Genomic DNA, 8,295 nt, shown 5'->3' on the forward strand with positions numbered 1-8,295 from the left:
AGACTATCATTTATCGATAATATCTTACAATTCCATACCATGAATTATAGTTTTATATATGTATCTGTTCTCTATATTTATGTTTACCACTCTAATGTTATATTTCTTTTTAAATGTATATTTATTTCTATTTTCACCTCTATATTAAACCATATAAATAAGCCACAACAATACCGTACCTTTGTCAGCACCGGCACGCAGCACACGCTCATCCCATCGCAGCACATCAAAACAAAACCTATTTTTATTACTAACGGAACAAACATCCCACAACACTGAACCCTCATAAACACTCAAATAAACCTAACCCAAAATAAATTTTAAATCCCACTTCAACTAGCCCAAAACCTGCGCACATGCTCATCATAAACGTCCTCCTAAACCAATATCTCAAAAACCCCAAAAACCTCAAATACACCTTGAAAATGACACAACTGCTAAGAAAAACAAACACCCACTAAAAATTAAATCAAACCAACTCACTAGACTCAAAACTGTACAACTGACCCTAAACAGTACTAAAAGAAGCCCCCAAAGCTCTACCTTTATGCTAATGCACAAATAAAAACCAATAATCTATAAAACTTAATTTAAAATTAAAAGAAAACTAATTCAAAGCATAAAAATAAAAAATCTAAACTGTTAAAATACTAAAAAATATCACTACCCAAATTAAAAAACATATTGCCTATAAAAACCCACCACGTGAATACCCCTGGCACCAAAAATAAAACTAAAAAAACCTATCGAACCAGAAAGAAAACGGAACTTAGGAAAACCAAAACCATAACGTTCAAGTACTCACACCACATCCCTTACCGGACAGCAACTATAAACAACATCAAACCATACAATCAATTCTAAAAACCACCTTAAAACCACTACATTGAAAAACCTGTCAAAAATTAAACACTGCATTTAACAAAAGCCATCGAATAAATTCACACCCACAAACTCCGGCAGCCCAGCTGGCCCAACCAAAGCTGGATGTTTATGCATACAGTAAACAAAGCCAAAACCCCAGTAATACCTATCACAAGTCTATGAAAGAAACCTATTGAAATCAATCCTGTCTCAAATACAAACCAACCCATCCAGAAAGTTAGTTCACTCAAAAAACAACTTACACTGAGTTAATCATACCAAGAAATTAAACAACACACCATATACCACCAATGAATATAATAGTCAGGTAAAGAAAAACTACATTTTTTTTTTCTTTTTTTTATTTAAACTAACTTCTTTTATTAGCTAGAACAAAAGATTTTGCCAGGCCTGTAACAACAACAACAACACTTCTTTTTCTTCTTCACCTTCTGAAATGTCCCTTCTCACTCCCAAATTCCTTTCAACTCCTGAGTTTACACCCAAGCAAAAAGCAAAATTCGTGCGCTCGCGCGTTCGATGCTCCTGTCAGATTCTCTGCTTCCCTCCACATCTTCTTACGCTTTCAGCCTTCACGCCGTCCTGCCGTGATGAGTCTGACAGAAGAATTGGCACATGTTAACAGAGCATTTCCCTCCCTCCCTCCCTCCGGTTTCCTCAGCACATTTCAATCCATCCCAAGCCTGCAACGATGCACGCTCACCCCAAGGCTCACAGCAAGCATGCAGCAGCTCAGGCTTACTGGGCTCCAGGGCTCTGTGCCTTAGACAGCCGAGGAAACTTCTGATGAGCCTCCGTTCCAATAAACTGGGATGCAAACTCACCTCCATCTCAGAGCCTCAGTGACCTCGGCCAGCCCCTTCCTCACTTCCCTGGGTCACAATCACTTCCAGGCAGAAGGATGCCAAGCAGGCTTTTGTCTTTTCTCTTAAGTGCCAACAGGTAAAATAGGTAGGCTTTGACATAACTGATTACCCTCTCTTTGCACTCTCCCAAGGACAGTTTTAAAGAAAAGATAGAAGAAGATTGCTGCTAAATCCATATGGGATAAGGAGGAAAGCAGCAAGGATCCCAGGCCAGCAGCGTGCCCAGGCAGCGTCACGTCCCTGCCACCCTGTGACAAGGCACACAGCTGCAAAGCCCCAAAGCCTGCAGGCCCTGCAGCTGCCACACGGATGGACCCGGTTCCCTTCCGGGTGCCCAGAGGGAAACCTGAGGGCAGGTGTCCACCCCGAGGCTGCACCCAGAGCCCCGGGCAGGGATGGAGTCGCTGACTGCCCTCTGGGGACGAGACCCTCCCTGCAGGCGACACTGCCTTGTCCTCTCCCTCCCCGTGGGACAGGGACCTCCAGGCTCTATCACCAGCCTCCTTCCGTCAGCATCCAGGTGCTGTGTTAGAGCCACAGGGGTCGAGGCTTTCCAGAACCATAGCGTCCTTTAGGCTGCAAAAGCCTTCTAAGGTCATCGAGCCCGGCTGCTGCCCCAGCACTGCCAAGCCCCCACCCCAATCAGGTCCCTAAACACCACATCTTGCCATGCTTTAAATGTCTCCAGCAATGGGGACTGCCCTGGGCAGCCTGCTCCTATGCCTGACCACCCTTTCAGTGAAGAAATTGGTCCTCAAAGCCAATCTAAGCCTTCCCTGCTGCAACTTGAGGCCATTTCCTTTTGTCACCTCACTTCTTACTGGGGAGATCTCGGTACTTAAACCTTACCTGCTCCTTCCCTAGCAGGTCTCTGGCTTGGCTCGATGAGAGGAGAAACACTCCCACCACAGGAATGGCAGCTCAGCAGCTCCCACACCAAGGCAGGCTGCAGGCAGGGAGCAGCTGTCCTCACCACAGCTCGCGCGTCAGCTCTCAGAGATTGGCTCTGCTCTTCCTCCCGGGCAGATCTCTGCTCAGTGCTTCAGAACTGGCTGTCTGGAGGAAGGGGAAAAAACAGGTTAGCCAAGAATTTTATCCCGACTTATCTGATGTCTTTGCCCGCTTTGCCTCCTCCTGACTTCCTCCTGCTAAGAAAACAGCTGCCTTTGGACTTCTAGGGGGAACTTTCACGTAATGCTTATAGAAAAGGAACTACAGAAAAGTGCCTCCTTTATAAAGACTCAGCCAAGCAGACAGGTAACTGCAGCTTCTCCATCCCCACTGCCTGCAGAGCTGGCAGGCACCAGGCCAGCTCTGCTCCTGCTTCAAGCTGTTCCCAACTCTGCCAGAAGAACTGAAGGCTGCTCTGGCGTTCCATTGCTCCGCTTCTCCCAAAAAGATCCGTCAGCGCCGATACCCCTCCACGGGAAGGGCTCTTCTGTCTCACACGCTCGGTGACACGAGGCTACGCGAAGCTGCAGCAGCCTCTGCTCCACGTGGGAAGGGCTTTCTTCCTCCTCTGGCACCTGGCTGGCACAGCTTGCTCACAGATGCTGGGGCTGCCCCATCCCTGGAAGTGTTCCAGGCCCATTGGTGCTCTGGCATCAGGCTCAGAGCAACCTGCTCTATGGAACCACGTCCCTGCCCACGGCAGCAGGCTTGCAATGAGGTGATCTTTAGAGCCCCTTCCAACCTGAATTATTCCATGATTCTATCAACTCAAAACACTAGGGGAATACATCTGTAAAGGTCACTAAATACATGAAAGAATCTCCCCATCAGCAAATTTTTGAATGAATAGTATATCTACAAGCAGGGAGAAATATTCTTGCTACCTGCTCTTGCTACCTTTCAGGCCTAATTTTAGCTATCACTTCAAGTTTTAAAATATTTTCTTTTGAAATTATAGGCAGTGTTCAAATTTTAGCATTTTTACACTATTGCAGAAGCAAAAATTGCTGACAATCAGGCCGTGTCATTCTGTATGGAGCAGAGCCATCATGACAGAATTTCTGGGACAGAAATTTTACAGGATGTCACTCCACAGAGAGCACCAAATTCCATATCAGGTGGCACTTCTGCTCCTCCACATCAGAAATCTAAACTAGGACAAGTGAAGTTTTGACTTGGCACTGTCAAAACAGACCGACTTGGCACTGGTGCCACCTTGGGTCTGGGAACCACCCTGCATACCAAAGAATTTCAGGAGCCAGCCGGCCACCCCCAGCCACAGCCCCCCCCCACAAACCACGGCCCTTTTCCCTGGCAAACAAAACTCACCTGCCCCGCTTCTGGATGGCACACTGCAGGAGCCACGAGGCGCTATCACGTCAGCCCGACTTGGCACTGGGGCCAGCTTGGGTCTGGGAACCATCCTGCCTATCGTGGAATTTCAGGAGCCACCAGGCCACTCCCGGCTACTGGCTAACCTCATGCGGCTCTTTGTCCTAACGCGGCTAATGTCAGCTACACTAGGCTATCCTGGTCTCTTAAGCTAAACTCGGTTATTTTCGGCCACACTCGGATCTTCGGAACAGTTCAGCCCGGCTCGGCTCGCTGAGGGCGGGAGAGCGGGCATGAGAGGACCCCGGCGCAGACAGGCCAGGTTTACCCAGATGCCTGTCACAAACCCGCAGAAATATGCCCGCCCGCGGCGACGCTGAGCCCACAGCATGTATCGGATACGCTTCAAACGCCGCAGAAAAATCCGTCGGGGCCGCCATGACGTCGGTATTCCATGCAGGCAGTTCACTTACACCCACCGGGGTCCTCCACTTCCCCGCCATCTCGAGAAGGTCAACGAAAAGTCCGAGACACCCGCGACACGCCACTCCCAGCATGGCGGCCTCTCGGCTGCCTGCCGGCGCACGGCTGCAGTACCGCGCTCTGCCCACAAGGCGGCAGCACTGCCGCCCGCCCCAGACGGGGGCGCAGCGCGCCTCGGGGTTGCGGGCAGCGAAGGCGGCAAAAAAGAACAGGGGCGACCCCAGACAAAAACTGCTCTGAAATAAATGCCAAAAACCTGCCTCTTACCCGACCAGAACCAAACAAACCGCCTTGCTTTAAAATCCTATTAAAACCAATTTGATAGTCCTATTTTTCGTATTTATATTCACATGCATATTTATAGTGGACATTGATGTAGCATGTAATTTATAAAATATATTCTGTCTATTCCTACTGTTTATATTTATTTATATTTTGTGGTTTTATAAATATCTTTCTATATTTATTGTATATTTCTATGTTAAAAGCATGATAGAAATGTAATTTTAATTATTTAAAATAAAATTCCCATACTAACTAAAAATACAAAAAAGCTCTATGCTTTTAAACTATATTGAAATATTTTTATATTTATAGCTTGCATGACTATATTCCCATTTATATTTATAGTTTATATTTAAGCATTATATTAATCATGATATATAATATGTGTCCTATTCAAATAATAGAAATAAAGTATTTTTTAAATTATGTACCATATGTACTGCTACAACTTATTTTATCTTAGATTTTTAATTTTATATTAGCCTTTACCTATTTATGATCTCTTTCTATACTTAGATTTCTACCTTTATATTATTTGTATCTATCATTTTTGTACTAAAACCCCTGCTTTTGCCAAATAAAAAACAAAACCCCCCTTTATGTTAAACTGCTTTAAAAAACTTATATCAATATGGTGTAATATATAACAAATTATAGATATGATAAACATAAAATTGATATAAATTTATTTATATCTATTTCCTATAATACACTATAATAAGATATATACAGTATTACTGGTATTATGGATCTTATATGCAGATATTGATTTATGTTATTTTGTATTTTAAATAATTTAACAATTCTCTATATATTTGAAAGACATTTATATATTTATACTTTGGTTGCGATTTTTTCTGGGTGTTTTCCGGGTCTTTTCTTGCCCTTCTTGGAATTGTTTTTCTGGGTTTTCTCTGGGTTTTTTCTGGGTCTCTTCATGCCCATCTTCGGGGTTTTTTTCTGGATTTTTTCTTGCCCGTCTTCGGGTTCTTTTCTGGGTTTTTTTCTTGCCCATCTTGTTGGGGTTTTTTTCTGGGTTTTTTCTTACCCATCTTCGTCTGTTTTACTGGGTTTTAAGCCAACATGGGTACATTCCATGTCAGTACATACAATATAACCCGGCTGAGGATTTTTTATTCTAACTTTAAAAATGAGTTGCAAAACCTGAAAAGCAAAAGTCATATACACAAGGTTAAATCCAGTCAGCATGTGCCCACACATGCAGAGACGAGCAGACACAGACAGACACAGCCACGTGCTCTCACACACACTGACACACTCTTGCCACTTACACGCTCACTGCGGCCCTTACCTGAGACGCTGAAGAACGTGCTGTGACACATCTTCTGGCTGCTGCTCCTTGAAGTAAATGGCAGATCCTGGGGAAATCAGCAGCCTCGGGGACCTGTGAGACAACAGGAAGGGTCAACGAGTGGCTATCTGACAGCTAGGACTTGTCCCCACTCTGGACCCATAAACTTTCTACCCAAAATCCCACAAAAGACAGATGAACAGTAAAGCTTTTATAACTGTTCTACCTAACTGTGACTACGTGCCAGGGCAGGGCAGCTGCGATCATAAGTGGCACAATGTAAGTACAGACAGTATCAGCTGAGGCAAACACTGCAAGTGTACACAGGGTGTAAGTATACACAATAAAGGGTAACGCACTTACATGCTGTGTAAGTACACACAGTACAAGCCAACATAGGTACACAGAATGTGAGTACACACCGTATAATCCAACATAGATACACATGGTATAGGTACATACAACATAAGCCACCACAGGTACATACAACACAAGCCAGGACTGGAGATAACTTCTGGAAGATGAATTCTTGAGACCTACATCCTTTGAGAAGATAGAACCGAGAGAACCACTGCAGTCACCTGAGGAGGTGCATCTGAAACAAAGTCAGGACAAAAGCCAAAGGGAGGCAGGATACCTTAAGAGCTCCAGATGTCCTGTGTCCATCTACAAATCCCATCTAGAGTCCAACTACACCCCACATTACACATTCCAAGTCCCCGGGCCCTCTCCTATCGCACCAGGCTATGCGGCAGGGCAGAGCAGCCCCGGCACAAATGTGTGCTGACACCCGTGACACAGGACAGACAGGACAGGACACACAACGGGGACACAACAGGAACAGAAATCTCTTGGCAAGGAAAATGGCTGCAAGGACTGAGAGCATGCAAAAGGAGATGACTGAGTTCAAACTGACGGTGAGCTGATGAGGCTCAGAGAACACTGCAGGAAGAAGATGCTAACTGAATGATTGATTCCAAGAACAGTAAAGATGGATGCCTAGGAATCCTATGGTCAGAATCCTCTGCCTGCCCTCACATTCTTTCAAGCCCTAATCCACCATAATGGATCCAGGTGGGGCACAGCTGTCCGTACAGCTCAGAACAAGACCTGACAAGACATCTGACTGGATGCTTCCAAAGAGAGAAGAGTCTGATGCCTGTCTGAGCTCCCGAGTCAAAAGTTCTATGGCCTGGGTGCCAGGCCAAGGAATGCAGAGATCACAGATGCTAACAATGATGCCAAGGTTTCTGACAGGCCCCTCAAAGTGCTAAGGTAAAAGACAGGAGATACACAAACAACACATAATGCACAGCAGACAAGTGACACCAGACACACCGGGACTGCTCTGCCCTGAACGCCTCAGCACTGTGATCAAAGGTGAGACTTTGCTTTCATGGGGCCTAAGGGGCCACTTCATGGACACCCCCCCACCGCCAAACTGGACTCAAAAACCCCTCCCAGTAATTCCCAAACCAGCACCCTGCCTTCATCCCCTCTGTGGGTCATAGCCCTCTACTTATCTCTCAGACATCTGGCGATGCCAGTCCGTGCCAGGTGCAAAGAAAGGCCACCTCGTCAGCTGGGAAGGTCCTGCTGTCACCGGGCCGGTGTCTCTCAGACAGCTAGAGTAAAGAGAACCAAACATCAGTGCCTGATCTTGGCACCCCATCGGCCAAAACCCCACCAAGTCTGCTACTCACCCTGCTCCTAGGAAGGCCCGGCACCTGCTAACTCTGACCCTCTGCCATGGATGCAATGCATCTGCACCTGAAAGAAAGTTAGAACATGTGTCAAACACCACCAGGATAAGCTGCAAACACCTTAGGTCCATCTAGGAATAGCATCTAGAGCCCAAGTACAGCCCCCATTACAAATTTACACTCCCCAGGGCTTGTCCCATTGCAGCTGGCCATGCGGCAGGGCAGAACAGCTCCGGCACCCGTATGTGTGCAGACACCCGTGACACAGAACGTGACAAACAGGGGGACATCAAACACCACACATCATGCTTGTGGTGAGGGCCTCGAGGGAAGAAGGCAAAAGGGACCCCAAAGACACACTAGGGAACACGGCACACCGGAAACCACGACACAAACCAGAGCTGTTCTGCACTGCCCGCCTGAAAGCTGCCATCAAAAGTAGAGCCTCTCCCTTTAGCTGTCCTAAGAGGCCCTTGGA

At 46.2% G+C, this 8,295-nt stretch overlaps 1 long non-coding RNA gene across 1 annotated transcript; it reads right to left on the reverse strand.

Moving 5' to 3' along the window:
- Positions 1–136: 136 nt before the first annotated feature.
- Positions 137–8,289, reverse strand: LOC135442185 (uncharacterized). Its single transcript, XR_010438629.1, has 6 exons — positions 7,818–8,289; positions 6,602–7,739; positions 6,115–6,207; positions 4,032–5,966; positions 2,601–2,807; positions 137–1,481 (listed from the first exon to the last, which is right to left on the reverse strand). It is a non-coding gene; the product is annotated as an uncharacterized LOC135442185 (long non-coding RNA).
- Positions 8,290–8,295: the final 6 nt, after the last annotated feature.

This window comes from Zonotrichia leucophrys, unplaced genomic scaffold (genome assembly GCF_028769735.1).
Source record: "Zonotrichia leucophrys gambelii isolate GWCS_2022_RI unplaced genomic scaffold, RI_Zleu_2.0 Scaffold_1865_8295, whole genome shotgun sequence".
Classification (NCBI taxonomy): Eukaryota; Metazoa; Chordata; class Aves; order Passeriformes; family Passerellidae; genus Zonotrichia; species Zonotrichia leucophrys.